This window comes from Episyrphus balteatus, chromosome 4 (assembly GCF_945859705.1).
Source record: "Episyrphus balteatus chromosome 4, idEpiBalt1.1, whole genome shotgun sequence".
In the NCBI taxonomy this organism is placed as follows: Eukaryota; Metazoa; Arthropoda; class Insecta; order Diptera; family Syrphidae; genus Episyrphus; species Episyrphus balteatus.
The window spans coordinates 79193827-79206303 of NC_079137.1; the positions used below are offsets into that span (position 1 = coordinate 79193827).

The window sequence follows — 12477 nt, forward strand, 5'->3', positions numbered from 1 at the left end:
GAGGGAAAATTTTCCTCCAAAGCGTAAAAGTAACTGAAATTGTACCTATAGCATTTTCAAAAATACAATTTTGAATTTTTTGAAAATAGTTCACCTTTTTTTTTTGAAAAATCAATTTTCTTCTAAAAATTCACTTTAATTTTTACACAAGAAATCAAATGAAATCACACTTTTGTTGCACGTCCAAAATAAATTTAAACGGTGTTTACAATGTAAAAATGGATTTTATATTTTTCATAAAATTGCTTCTTAGGTAATTTCTTAAAAATTATAATAATTATTCGACACTTTTTGTCATAAAAAAATATTCAAGCTACTTTTATTATAGGAGCAAGTTTTTGAGGCACATTCGTCCATTTTATTTTATGTAAAACTAGTAAAATGAGCTGCATATGTGCATGTGGGCAACATTTATGGTTGAAACTTAATTTTTAAGAATACTTTGGTACTCTAAATAAAATTGCCCAAATATGTAGTAAATCAATTTAATAACTTTGCCACCAAACCTCAAAGAAACCTTGTTTTTTTTCGAAACTCAAAAAAAAAAAATAAATTTCAATTTTTGGACCTAAATGCATAAGCACTTGCAATATGAACTCATATCTTTAAACTTAAACAAGTTTCGAGACTTTGGTCCGAAGATATTTGCTTCCGAAGATAAGAAAAAAACATTTTGATTTCAAAGTCTATAAATCTTTATTTCTTTTCTCCTTCTTGACCCATTATTTTTTTCGCTCAAGAATTTTTCGTAATTTTTGTCACCACTCAACCCCACCTAAGAAACTCTTTTGACCAAAAGTTAAAAAACACTGTAGTTTTCACAGCCGCAAAGCAAATCCTTTTTGGTTTCAAAATTTAATTCAAAATCACAAAGTGAAGAGAACTATTTTGCCGGACAGTTAATTAAACTCAAATGGTTTCCATTTCCATCAAATTAATTAACCTAAAATGAGAATAGTGCCTTAGAAAATTACCCCCAAAGCATATCTCAAGGGAAAACAACAACTATACATTTAGTTGGCGACCGACACACAGTAGTTTTCTAGTTTGCTACAGAAAGCAAAATGTTTTGATTATATTAATGGAAATCAGAAGCATGAAGGAAGCTTTAAGCTTGAAATGAAGGTTAATTAAAAAACAGCTTTCAAACTATTCTTTCAACTGTGAATTATATTTTTGTCAAAGAATATTTAAAAATAAAAAAGCTGTTACCTTTAAAAAAGATTTGTTGCCAATAATTTCACACATCACATAAAAAAACAAGTGTTCCACAAGGCACCATCTAAGGCCCTTTATTATTTATTTCATTTAATACATTCTAAGTGACCCTAATAAACTAAACCAATTAAGATCCTTAATCATTTTTTAAGGCAAGCGATTAAGTCCTTCTGTTGCTATAATACTTTTTTAACAAATCATTGTGCATTTAGTTGCGACCAAAACAGAGATTTTATATATTTTTCATTCAGAATCCACTTAATGTAGAAAAGGTCCTTTTATATTCTTCCACACAGATGGCATCAGAGAAGAAGAAAATTAGTAAATCCACAGTGCAAAAAGGATTCAAAAGTCGATTAACATCCAAAAGAACTGAATTAGTCGTTACACTCTTCTAACTGTAATTTAATAAGTCTCTATCTTCTATCCTGTACCAACACCAACGACGACAGAAAAAAAGTGTTCTCCTGAAATTAACTTTTTTTTTTCAAAAAACACAACAACAAAAAAAATAAAATAAATGAATGTGAGTTCCAATTTTGTGTGTACTTTTCCATCTTATCTTGGAAAAAAATAAGGATACCGTAGAAATGTTAGGTTATTTGTAACAAAAAAAAAACAAAAAAATAAGTAAAAAAAACAGAGACCAGGACATTCAACACGAACACAACCACGACCCCCGATTTTTTCGAGATGAAACTAGAAACCGTAAGTAGGCATCCTTCCTGTACATTTACCTCGAGGTATCCCCAAATATATTGAAAGATTAAATTACCCAAACCACCCATAATTCCTTGTTTTTCTTTTTGTTTTTTTTTTTTTTCTTTTGTGTTGTGTTATTTTTTTGTGTTTGGTCCTTTTAGTTGTGACTTGAGTTTGAGTTTTTTTGTTTTTTTTTTTTTTTTTTTGGAACTTTTGCTGGGTGCGTGTTCTCCTACTCTCGGTAATTTAACAAAATACGCACCACATAAACCACTTTGTTATTCTACTACACGATTTCTCGGGCACATTGTGACCCCAATAAACTCCAGAAAATATATACACATCCACCCATTCCTCGATGCTGGAAAGGACCTCCTGTAATAAAACCGCTTAAGGCTCTACCAAAAACCATCTACCCATAGACACACAATCGTAGAGCAGGTACACAACAGAGTAAAAATCAAAGGCGCAAAACCATGTTGGAGATATATACGGGGAATCAATGGTTTGGGAATTTTCTTATTGTAGCAGTCAACAGAGAGATAGAGGAGGTATAACTACATAAATGATGGCTAAAGCTTGTGTTGATGTTCGCCTCATGTTGAGTTGCCAAATTACAAACAAACAACTGAACAAAAAAAAAAAACCCAAAAAAAATAAAAAAATTACCTCTATTTATTCGGATGAATTTGTCTGTGGGATTATTCAATTGGCGAATTTTTAATTAAAACTCGTAAATTTCATTTTTTTTTTTTGTTGTTCGAATTTTTTGGTTATTTTTTTTTTTGGATAAAAAAAGTTTGTTTGGCTATGGAGTGGCAGTTGATAAATTTAGTGCGGTGCCCTCATTTAGGTTTGTTTGTTGGTTTTTTTGTGTACTATTTTTTTGTGAATCAAAGTTAAAATGTATACAATTTTGGGTTAGTTGGATTTTTGTATGTGTTTACCTACAAACATATATTTGATATTGCAAAAAAAAAGGTCGGCATGTGCTGGTAATAAAGTGTCATGAAGTATGAGTTATGGAAAAAGCAATAAATTTATAGCAAAGGTTTTGAACATTTTTTTGGGGAAGAAATATTTTACCACAAAAGGATGATCATTTAAATGAATTTTATTAGCAAATAAATATTAGGAAAGTTTTTCTAATTAAAATATATTAGCCATTAAAACTGTTTTAAGTGTTATTAAATCCAAAATGAACAAGGATAATATAATTTATAAGGACCTCTTTGTTCTTAAATTTTCAAATGAGATATACTTTTTTTTTTTTAAATGAAGTAGCTATAAGTTATAGCTACATAAATGATCTGGGACCTTAAAAACAAATCAATGCCATGAAATAAAATTCAATGTAATAATCTTTTTTATCAATAATCTTTTTTATCAAAAAACAAAACCGAATTCCATGGATCAAAACTGTGTTTTATGGATTTTCTAATAGTTCCTATGGCTATAACTGAACGAAATTGAAATGGGACCACATTGCAGTTACCAGCTTTCCAATACAAAAAGAATTATCAAAATTGGTTCACTCAGTGCAAAGTTATGAGGTAACAAACATAAAAAAAAAAAAAAAATACAGGCGAATTGAATACCTCCTCCTTTTTGGAAATCGGTAATAAAGTCCAAAACGCTATTTTGTTTCACCATACATTTTCAGCTATAGATAAACCGTAAATGGGTCGTAGGTACGTACTTGCTTTTATGGTTAAAATTGCTTGGAATGTTAAAAATTTTTATAGCATTCATAAAAAATAAACGAAAACACCTTTTCAAATGATCTTAACCCTCTGTCGGCACACGGGTGCGAATTTGGCAAGGCAAAAATAAAAAAATTAGGATTTTTCAAAAACGTAACCGCAAAAAAGTCCCTTTATAATGGTGAAAATATATTTTTTTGGAACTGTGAATACAATTTTCGAATTCTTCGGAAAATTCTACATCAATTTCATGCATGATTATCCATAAAATATTGAGACTGAAAAAAGTTCTAGCGATATGAAAAAGTACAAACCAAATTCTCACCTGTGTGCTTATCACGTCACAAAAAAGAGGTGTGCCTACAGAGGGTTAATTACCAAATGATGTATGATAAATAATGATTTCTTGTAAACAAAGAATTTTTGAAATTTTTGGAGCCGTTTTTTTTAATAATTTTTTTGTATACAAATTTGCGAACATTTTTCAAAACAAAATAATAGTATGTCATTTAAGCAAATTGGTTTTTTTTTTTTTTACCGACTTCCAAAAAAGAGGTGGTCTGTATTCGTCTGTACTTTTTTTTTATGTCTGTCATAACTTTGGACTGAGTGAACCAATTTTGATAATTCTTTTTGTATTGGAAAGCTGGTTCCTGCTGGTCCTTACGTTAACAAATGTATTATAATTATAGCGAGTAAAAAGTTTTAAAAAAGCCAGTGGGCTATTTTGGACTTGATATTGAGGATGAAATTTTGTGTAGAGTTATTTATTATTGAGACCCTAAACTGCATCTTTCTTTAAGTAAAGATATTGGGTAGTACATACAACCATTTTTACAAATTATAGATGGGAAAAAAAGGAGCGTATCTTTGAGATTCCGAAACTTCTTTTTTATCATTTTATTTTTATTGAGTACTAAATGTTTTGATTAATCAAACTTAACGTTTTCCCGAAGTTATTAATGAATGCTATCTTATTCTGATGTTTCCGTTTACAACAGCAAAAGCTTTTAAATAAATTTGTGTCACATGAGTTCTCAAAACAAATTTAAGTGACTTACACTCCCGAGTAAAAATAGAAATTGAATTTTTAAAGAAAAAAAGAAAAAAAAATCTTGAAAGCCGCAATACAGCTGCACCACCGCCATTTGGCGGAAAATTTCGGCACACCACCGCCGCGCCATTTTATTTTGTATGAAAAGTTCGCTGCGCCATGAAACAGTATTTTTGGATTATAAAAAAATAAAAAAAAAAAAAAAATACCGATGAGAAGGAGATTCGAACCCGAGTATCCAGATCACTTTCAATTAGAAGTCCAACGCCGTAACCACTCGACCACCAAGTCATGTTTTTACGAATTGTCAATTTTTCGCTCAAGTCAAAATAACTTCGAAGACGACTTAAACATTTGTATAAGTACGAGAATAGAATTTTTGAGCATGGTGCAGGCTCACTGTCGCAGTGGTGCACAGAATTTTTCATTCGAAATATTATGGTGCATCGATTTTTTTCATGCAAAATGAAATGGTGCGGACGTGGTGCAGTCGTGATCCGGCGCAATAGAAATTTCTGATAATGGTGCGGACGTGATGCAGCGGTGGAATTCCATCTTTAACTCAGGCTCCCAGCTATGCTGCTCTAAGTTATTTGTGTGTTATTTATTTTTATTGAACTACACAATTTTCAAAACAAATCTACATATATTCGAAGAAATTTACAAGTATTACTGCACAGTACCTACTATTAAATATCTAAACTCATCATTAATCTTTAAAATCATCATCAGTAATAGGTAGGTACATGAACATTATCAAACAAAGTATTTTGACTGTCAAACCAAAACCGATTGAATTTTGTACTCTCTTCCACCAAAAACATATCTTAAATTCCAGAAATGGCAGCACATCAAAGAAAATGAAAACATCTACCATCCACCCCACAAATGCGAGGCATTTCTCAAAGTTAATCCATATCTATCTCCTGTAGGAACCATCATGATATCCTTAATTTTGCAATTTAAACGTAAATAGGAAAAAGTGGATGCATTTAAGCCTTGAAAATGTCTAACAATTAATTAAATCTACCACAAGTCACAAGGATTCAAGCAACCCAGCAATGCGCTGTGCTCCTTCCTACATCCTCATTCACATCGACAAGACCATATACCAAAGCCAACAACGATATGGCAGGAGTGGCAGCCAAAATCATAAACCACACCAACAACTCGTCTCGCATAACCATCGTCTCATGCACCATCATCATCGCATTTAGCTGCCTCACAAAACTCATACCACCCCACTGCATTGTCTTTTCCATGGATTATTTCTTGTTGAAAATTATCCCGATTTTCTATAGAAACGCGCTAACTGCGAAGCAGAAAAGTAGGAGTTACTACAAGTCAGAAGTCAGGACAACCAACAATGAGTTCTTGATTTTTTTGTATGTGTGTGTAGGATGGGAGAGAGTTGTGGCAGGGTTTTTGCTATGTAACGGATTGCGGTGGATTAACCTTGCATCATCGTGGTGTAGAAGCATAAACCTTGCCAAGCAAGAGGACTGGAGACTGCCAACGCTACTGCTTCATAATTATTATTAAAACCACTAAATCAACGAAGAAGGAAGGTCAAACGGGATGAAATAAATTAAATTTTTTTTCTCTTTTTCCTGTTTTTTTTTTAATTCAACAAAAAAAGGTGTATACACGAAGATTTCAATGAGAGAGCAGCAAGAAAAGATCTATAGAGAAGAGTATAATGTCAGGACTTAGGGACAAAATTTAATACATTTTTGGGTTGTAAAATCCATTGACAGAACAAGAAGGAAGAAACACCGTAAAATCATCTGCTTGTTCAGAAGATATTGTTGTTGTTGCCCCTTCAGCTTCCGGCGCGGCGGCGGCGGGCAAAAAAGATATTACTCGTAAATCATCATAATTTTACACAGATTATAATTAATGAAATATACAACACACACACACTATCGCATCACCAAAGAAGGGCAATTAATTTTGTGGAGAGTTATGTGCCGAAAATATAATTTAATTGATTTTCGTAGTTTATCTCTCCTGTCAAGAGGAAATTTAGTACAAAAAAAATACAAGACAAGACAAAACATTTTGAGTCTGGAAAGCTTAAAGAAATATTTTAGCAGGGTTTAATATTAAACTTATGAGATTTATTAAAAATTTATGTTTTTTCCATCAAGATGTTTATAGGGAAACAAGGTTTTGAGCGTATCTACCTATAGGCAAAATCTAGTACAATGATTAAGTTAAAAATGTATTTCTTATAGAACTGATATAAAGGGTGCCTGTAGAACGTAAAAGTTGTTTAATTCGGATTTGATGAATTGGCAGTTTACAAGAACAACAAAACCTTCCTTCCCCATTATTTACACTTTTAACAGATATTGTTCTGTTTTTCTTAAAAGAGTTTTATGATATAAACAGATTTGTATTTATGTGAGCATGTATGTTCCTTCATAACTCCTAAACTACTTATCATTACTTGACAAATGATGTATCGTAAGAAGCACCTTGATTGTGATTTGGTTAAAGGCTATAAGATTCTCACTATAATAGCGCCATCTAGGTGCAAAATCTATGAACTAACGAGGTTTAAATTTTTGAACTTACATACATATTTGTTTGTTAATTTTATGTTGAGATTGAAATTTCATGAAGTATATCCAGAACCGCTGCAGCGGTCGATTTGAAGGATTAAGGCTACCAAAAGTCAATTTTTTAAAGTAATGGAAAAAAAAATTTTAAAAAGTCAAAGTAAGAGAATAATGCTAGCCATGCTAATGTATCATCGAAACTTATAAACTTGCACAAATTAAACGTGCGGGAAAGGCTGAAAAAGTTCGTTTTTAATATGTAATTAGAAGAGTAAAACATAAAATTTTGCATTTTGAAATTTCACATTTTTAATGTTTTATTTTTCAAAAAACAAGTATAAGATTTAAAAAAAACTAGTAAAAAATGGTTTTTGGTTTTTTTTTTTAAATATGTAACGGTTTTAATACTATTAGCGGATATTTAAGTTCAAAGTCTTTTTTCAATAAATCAGTGTGAAGTTTTTACTTTATAATTGTGTTATATTATCGCCCCCGATCCGGCAATATTTTCATTGGCACAGTAAATTTTTTTGTATTTGGTAATATAATGACATGTAGACTTGCTGCCGAAACCTGCGGATGGTCAATTTATTGAGTTTTTTTTTTTACTGAGGGATATTACTGGAAAAGTGAGACGTTTCAAAAAATGATTTATGCTTTTCACTAAAAAGGTCAAAAAAAGCTTGGAAAGTCTATAAAAACAGTGCCTGAAAAAAGTACCTATTTAGTGTGTTTTACTCAAAAAGTGCTGATTTTTCAACGAACTTAAATTTGATGGACATAAGATGTACTCCATACATTAAATTGTTGGCTATTTTCTCTTCTTTTATACCATATACACCGACAAAAATCAATTTTCAAGCAACACTACAAACAAAATTTTTTTTCTATAATTTTTCATATTTTCTTTACAAAAACTTCTGATTCGTTATTAACCATTTTTATATTAGTCTATTTAATAGACCGGAGCTCCAGAGCAAAAAGAGAACAAATTCGTTCAAGAGTTTTTATTGCAGATGTGCTGAACTCGAATCGGAACTCAGAAACTTCTAATCAGCTCCCGTTTTTGAGATATTACCGTTAGAAAATGCAAAAAACGTTTTTTTGAGTTCTTCGGACCTTATTCCTTTATATAAGGAAAATTGTTTGAGTATATCTAATACTAATATACTAATTCATGGAATTCATTTTTATATCATTTTTTAGATAATTTCATTATAAATAAGTCTGTCCTTGGACATTTTTGGTTTAAATGAGTAAAAATGAAGTTATGAAATAAAAACGGCACCGACCTCTTTTCCAAGATGGAGGCTGTTCCCGATGTCCTATCATCTTAAAAAATTCACTTTTACGACACGGTTCCATGATTAAAAATTGTCCCGCGAAAAATGCAATTTGATTTACTAATTTGCCTGGGCTTTTTTGTTTAAAACTCATTTGAGTATTTTTTTCGTTTTTCAAGAGAAACTTTTCGTTGGTCGCTGATTTTACAAGAAATGTTTTTCAGACCATTGAAAATAATAAAAGAATTGGTATTAAATGTCCTTCTATGCAAAATACCAAAGCTAATGGCTCTCCGTCCATCCATTCGATGCGTATTTATAAAAATGCACATACACAAAACTGCACACAAGGCCATAGGGATGCAAATAAATGTTTTTGTTTGTGATATTTAGTTTATATTGAATCAATCCCTCGAAGTATTTTTACTTTAAAAGTCTAAAAGTTACCAATTAATACGATTTTATCGAGTTTTAAAAACTTGCTTTTAATTAAAAAAGTCAAAAATTAAGAAAAAGTGCAAATTTTTGAATAGGTACATTTAAGTTGTTTCTTGACAGAAAAAACAAAAAATTGCATATTATGAAAGGATTTTACCTCTACTATATTTCACTAGTACAAAGTTTGGACGTAACGGCTACTAACACAAAATGCCCCTTGATTTAGTAAAAAAAAAAAAATCGTCAATTTTTTAATTTTTTTTTCTTTGATTTTAGGTTAGAATTTTAGTCAAAAATAATTTTTAAAATTTTTTAACCATCTTAACTTGACAAAAAATTTAATTTGCTATGAAAAGTGTCGTTGAACCATTTCAAAGTTAGGCTTGGTTTTCGAGTTAAATCAAAAAAACTGAAAACCGACCAGTGTTGCCGTTTTCTCAGAAATGCACCAATGGATTTAGTAGCACTTTTGGCTGGAGTATACTTTTATGCCAAGGAATCATAATCTGCAATAAAAACTCTTGAACGAATTTGTTCCATTCAAAAGGGTCTATTCAATAGATTATATGAGCATGAATACAATTTGACTGACATAAATACAGTTTTTAGATTTATAAGAATTAACTCTGATTACTTATTTTTTCAAATTTGTTCCTTTTAATTTTTCACGTTTTATTTATATTACAGTCAAACCCGTTTAGGTGAAACGACAAAATAACAATGTATGCAGGCCTTTCGGTTAAGCTAATTTTTCGATGAAAAAAATTAAAATTTTTAAGGAAATATATGTAATATCTACATTTATGGGTTTTTCTGTTAAAAGAGTTAAGTCAAGCGGGTTTCACTGTTCATGTTTATTTTGAAAAGTGGAGAACTTAACCAAATTGTTTGCCATGAAAGTGTTAATTGACTAACAGTTGTCTGTTGGTTCCGTACCGTTTTTTACCTTCTTCATCAAAATGAACATCAACCAACTGTGTCCTTGAAACGTATTTTGATTTTAAACTTAGCCATAATGTTTTAATTGGTATTTATGTCTTTTGAGACCTTATAGTAAGAGTCTGCTATTATATCAAAACTCAAAAAGTTTGACGAAAAAACATTTCTCCACTTCACTTCTTCTGCACTCTGTGACTGTGCATTCTTATACTTGCATTGACAAACAAAAGAAACAAACAAAAGAAAAAACACAACAAAGCTAGTGTCGTTTGGTATTTGCCAATAAGTCGACTGTCTCAATATTTCATCATCAAATTGTCAACACAATCGATTGTAACAAATTCGTTCTCGTTATTTTTCGTTTGGTTCTTCTAGACTGCTTTTTTTTTTTGCTTGCTTCCTTTACTTGGTTGCTTAATGCTCCCACACAAAGACTGCTGCTCACTGCTCTTGGATGGCGCACTTATATTTATTTGAAACTGTCATCGGGAACCTAAGCTCCTTAAAGTTTCCTTATTGAATTATTAGCCAACTGCACCGAGCAAAAATATTATGTTGTCAAGGGACCTTTTTCGCTTTTCGTCCTTTAAAAAATTGTCAAAAACTTTCGACGAAAGGAAAGCATTTTTTTATTAAATTTTTCCTGTTTTTCGTCAATATAACCACCCACAAATTCATTTCAAAAAGAATGACCTTTCGGCAAAAATCTTGATACCCTTTATACAGATGTTATAACCCATTCCCCTTTCTTTTGGAATCTTCTTCGAAAAAGCAATACGACGACACGACGAGAAGTACTTTTCATATAAAGAAGTAAAGCTAAAAGTTGCCATTTTGCTTCTCAGCATGTTACAAACAATTTATGACCTAACATTTCTGGATTTTGCACTTTGCACTTCGTTTTCTCTCTTCCCTAGTTGTCCATATGGGGCTCCGAATAGTGGTTCTACAATCTTGAAGCTTCTCTGTAGGGAGAACGATCCTTAAACCTAGGGAAGAGATAGAGGGGGTAATTGCTTGTATCTGGTCATGTCTGCTCAAAATGCAATGAGCAGGGTCGTTTAAATAAAATACAAACAAAAAAAAAATTGTTATATCTTTATAATAATTCCGGAGACAGGACATACAGTTTTGTAAACATTGAGTAGTATGAGATGTCTGTGTTGTGTATAAGGGGAGTATTTTGTAAGAGTGTGGTGTGTTGTATGGGAGAAGGAATTTGGGTTATGAGATAATTAAACATCATTTTCGAAAATGGGGTTGGCAAGGAGTGACACATGTGGTACACAATTGAATAGAATTAAGCTACTTTATGGGAGATGAACCAGATGGCGATGGATGTGAATACTTAAAGTGGATTTCTGGAGTAGATATACTCTACTCAAGCTCATAAAAGGAAAAGTTGTTGACTGGAATTTTTAGAAGGAAAAATTAAACGATACTTGAAACATATCATTCTTTAAAGAAGGGAAAATGAGAACAATATTATGGCATTTGAAAGAATCATGAATTTGTTTTAAATTTTTAAAAATATATTACGTTACGTGCTGTAACGTTACGTTACGTTTTGTTATATTACGATACGTTACGCTGGAAAGTATAATTTATATGCAACATATTTCCACATAAATGGCTGATTTTCTAGATTTTCTGAGTATCAAGTAAATAAATCAACATCAAACGTCACGTAACGCAACATTAATGCAGTCACACAAAGTACAATATATTTTGGATTGCAGTTCAAATTTATGCACTATTCAAATAAACATATAATTTGCCCCAAAACCAAATATGATAAATATTTCAGAGGCATTTAAATTTATTTAAAAGTAACGCAGGTAACGTTCGTAGTTTTGACATAAAGGAATTCAGTCAAGTTCTTAAAACTTTGTTGGATTGGTCTTACTGATCACTCCCTCTGTTAAAATTAACGTTTTCTACAGAGAAGAAATGGTAAAGCAGTGCACACTTAATGATAGTAAGTGTCACCTTAGGTCGTCTTACTCCACGGTGCAACTGACCTTTACTTTTATACTATTTACTACTTCTGAAATGATCAGTTTTACAGCTGGATAAAAGGCGATAAGGCCCTTAATCATAGAAAGTAACGCAGGTAACGTTCGTAGTTTTGACATAAAGGAATTCAGTCAAGTTTTTAAAACTTTGTTGGATTGGTCTTACTGATCACTCCTTCTGTTAAAATTAACGTTTTCTTAACACCTTGCAACAGTCTTACAATCGATAACGAAGAGAAGAGATGGTAACGCAGTGCATACTTTAACATAGTAAGTGTCACCTTAGGGCGTTTTACTCGACTGTGCAAAGTGCAACTGACCATTACGTTTGAACTATTTACTACTTCTGAAATGATCAGTTTTACAGCCGGATAAGGTGCGTTAAAGCCCTCAATCATTAAAAGTAACGCAGGTAACGTTCGTAGTTTTGAAATAAAGGAATTCAGTCAACTTTTTAAAACTTTATTTGATTGGTCTTACTAATAACTCTTGTTAAAATTAACGTTTCCATAACAATTTGCAACAGTTTTACAATCCATAACGAAGAAAAGAGATGGTAAC

At 31.5% G+C, this 12477-nt stretch overlaps 1 protein-coding gene across 1 annotated transcript in view; it reads left to right on the forward strand.

The window, feature by feature from the left end:
• The window catches only part of LOC129919570 (uncharacterized), a 220786-nt gene that overhangs the window by 112128 nt on the left and 96181 nt on the right, over window positions 1-12477 (forward strand). The gene's annotated exons all lie outside the window — the stretch shown is intronic.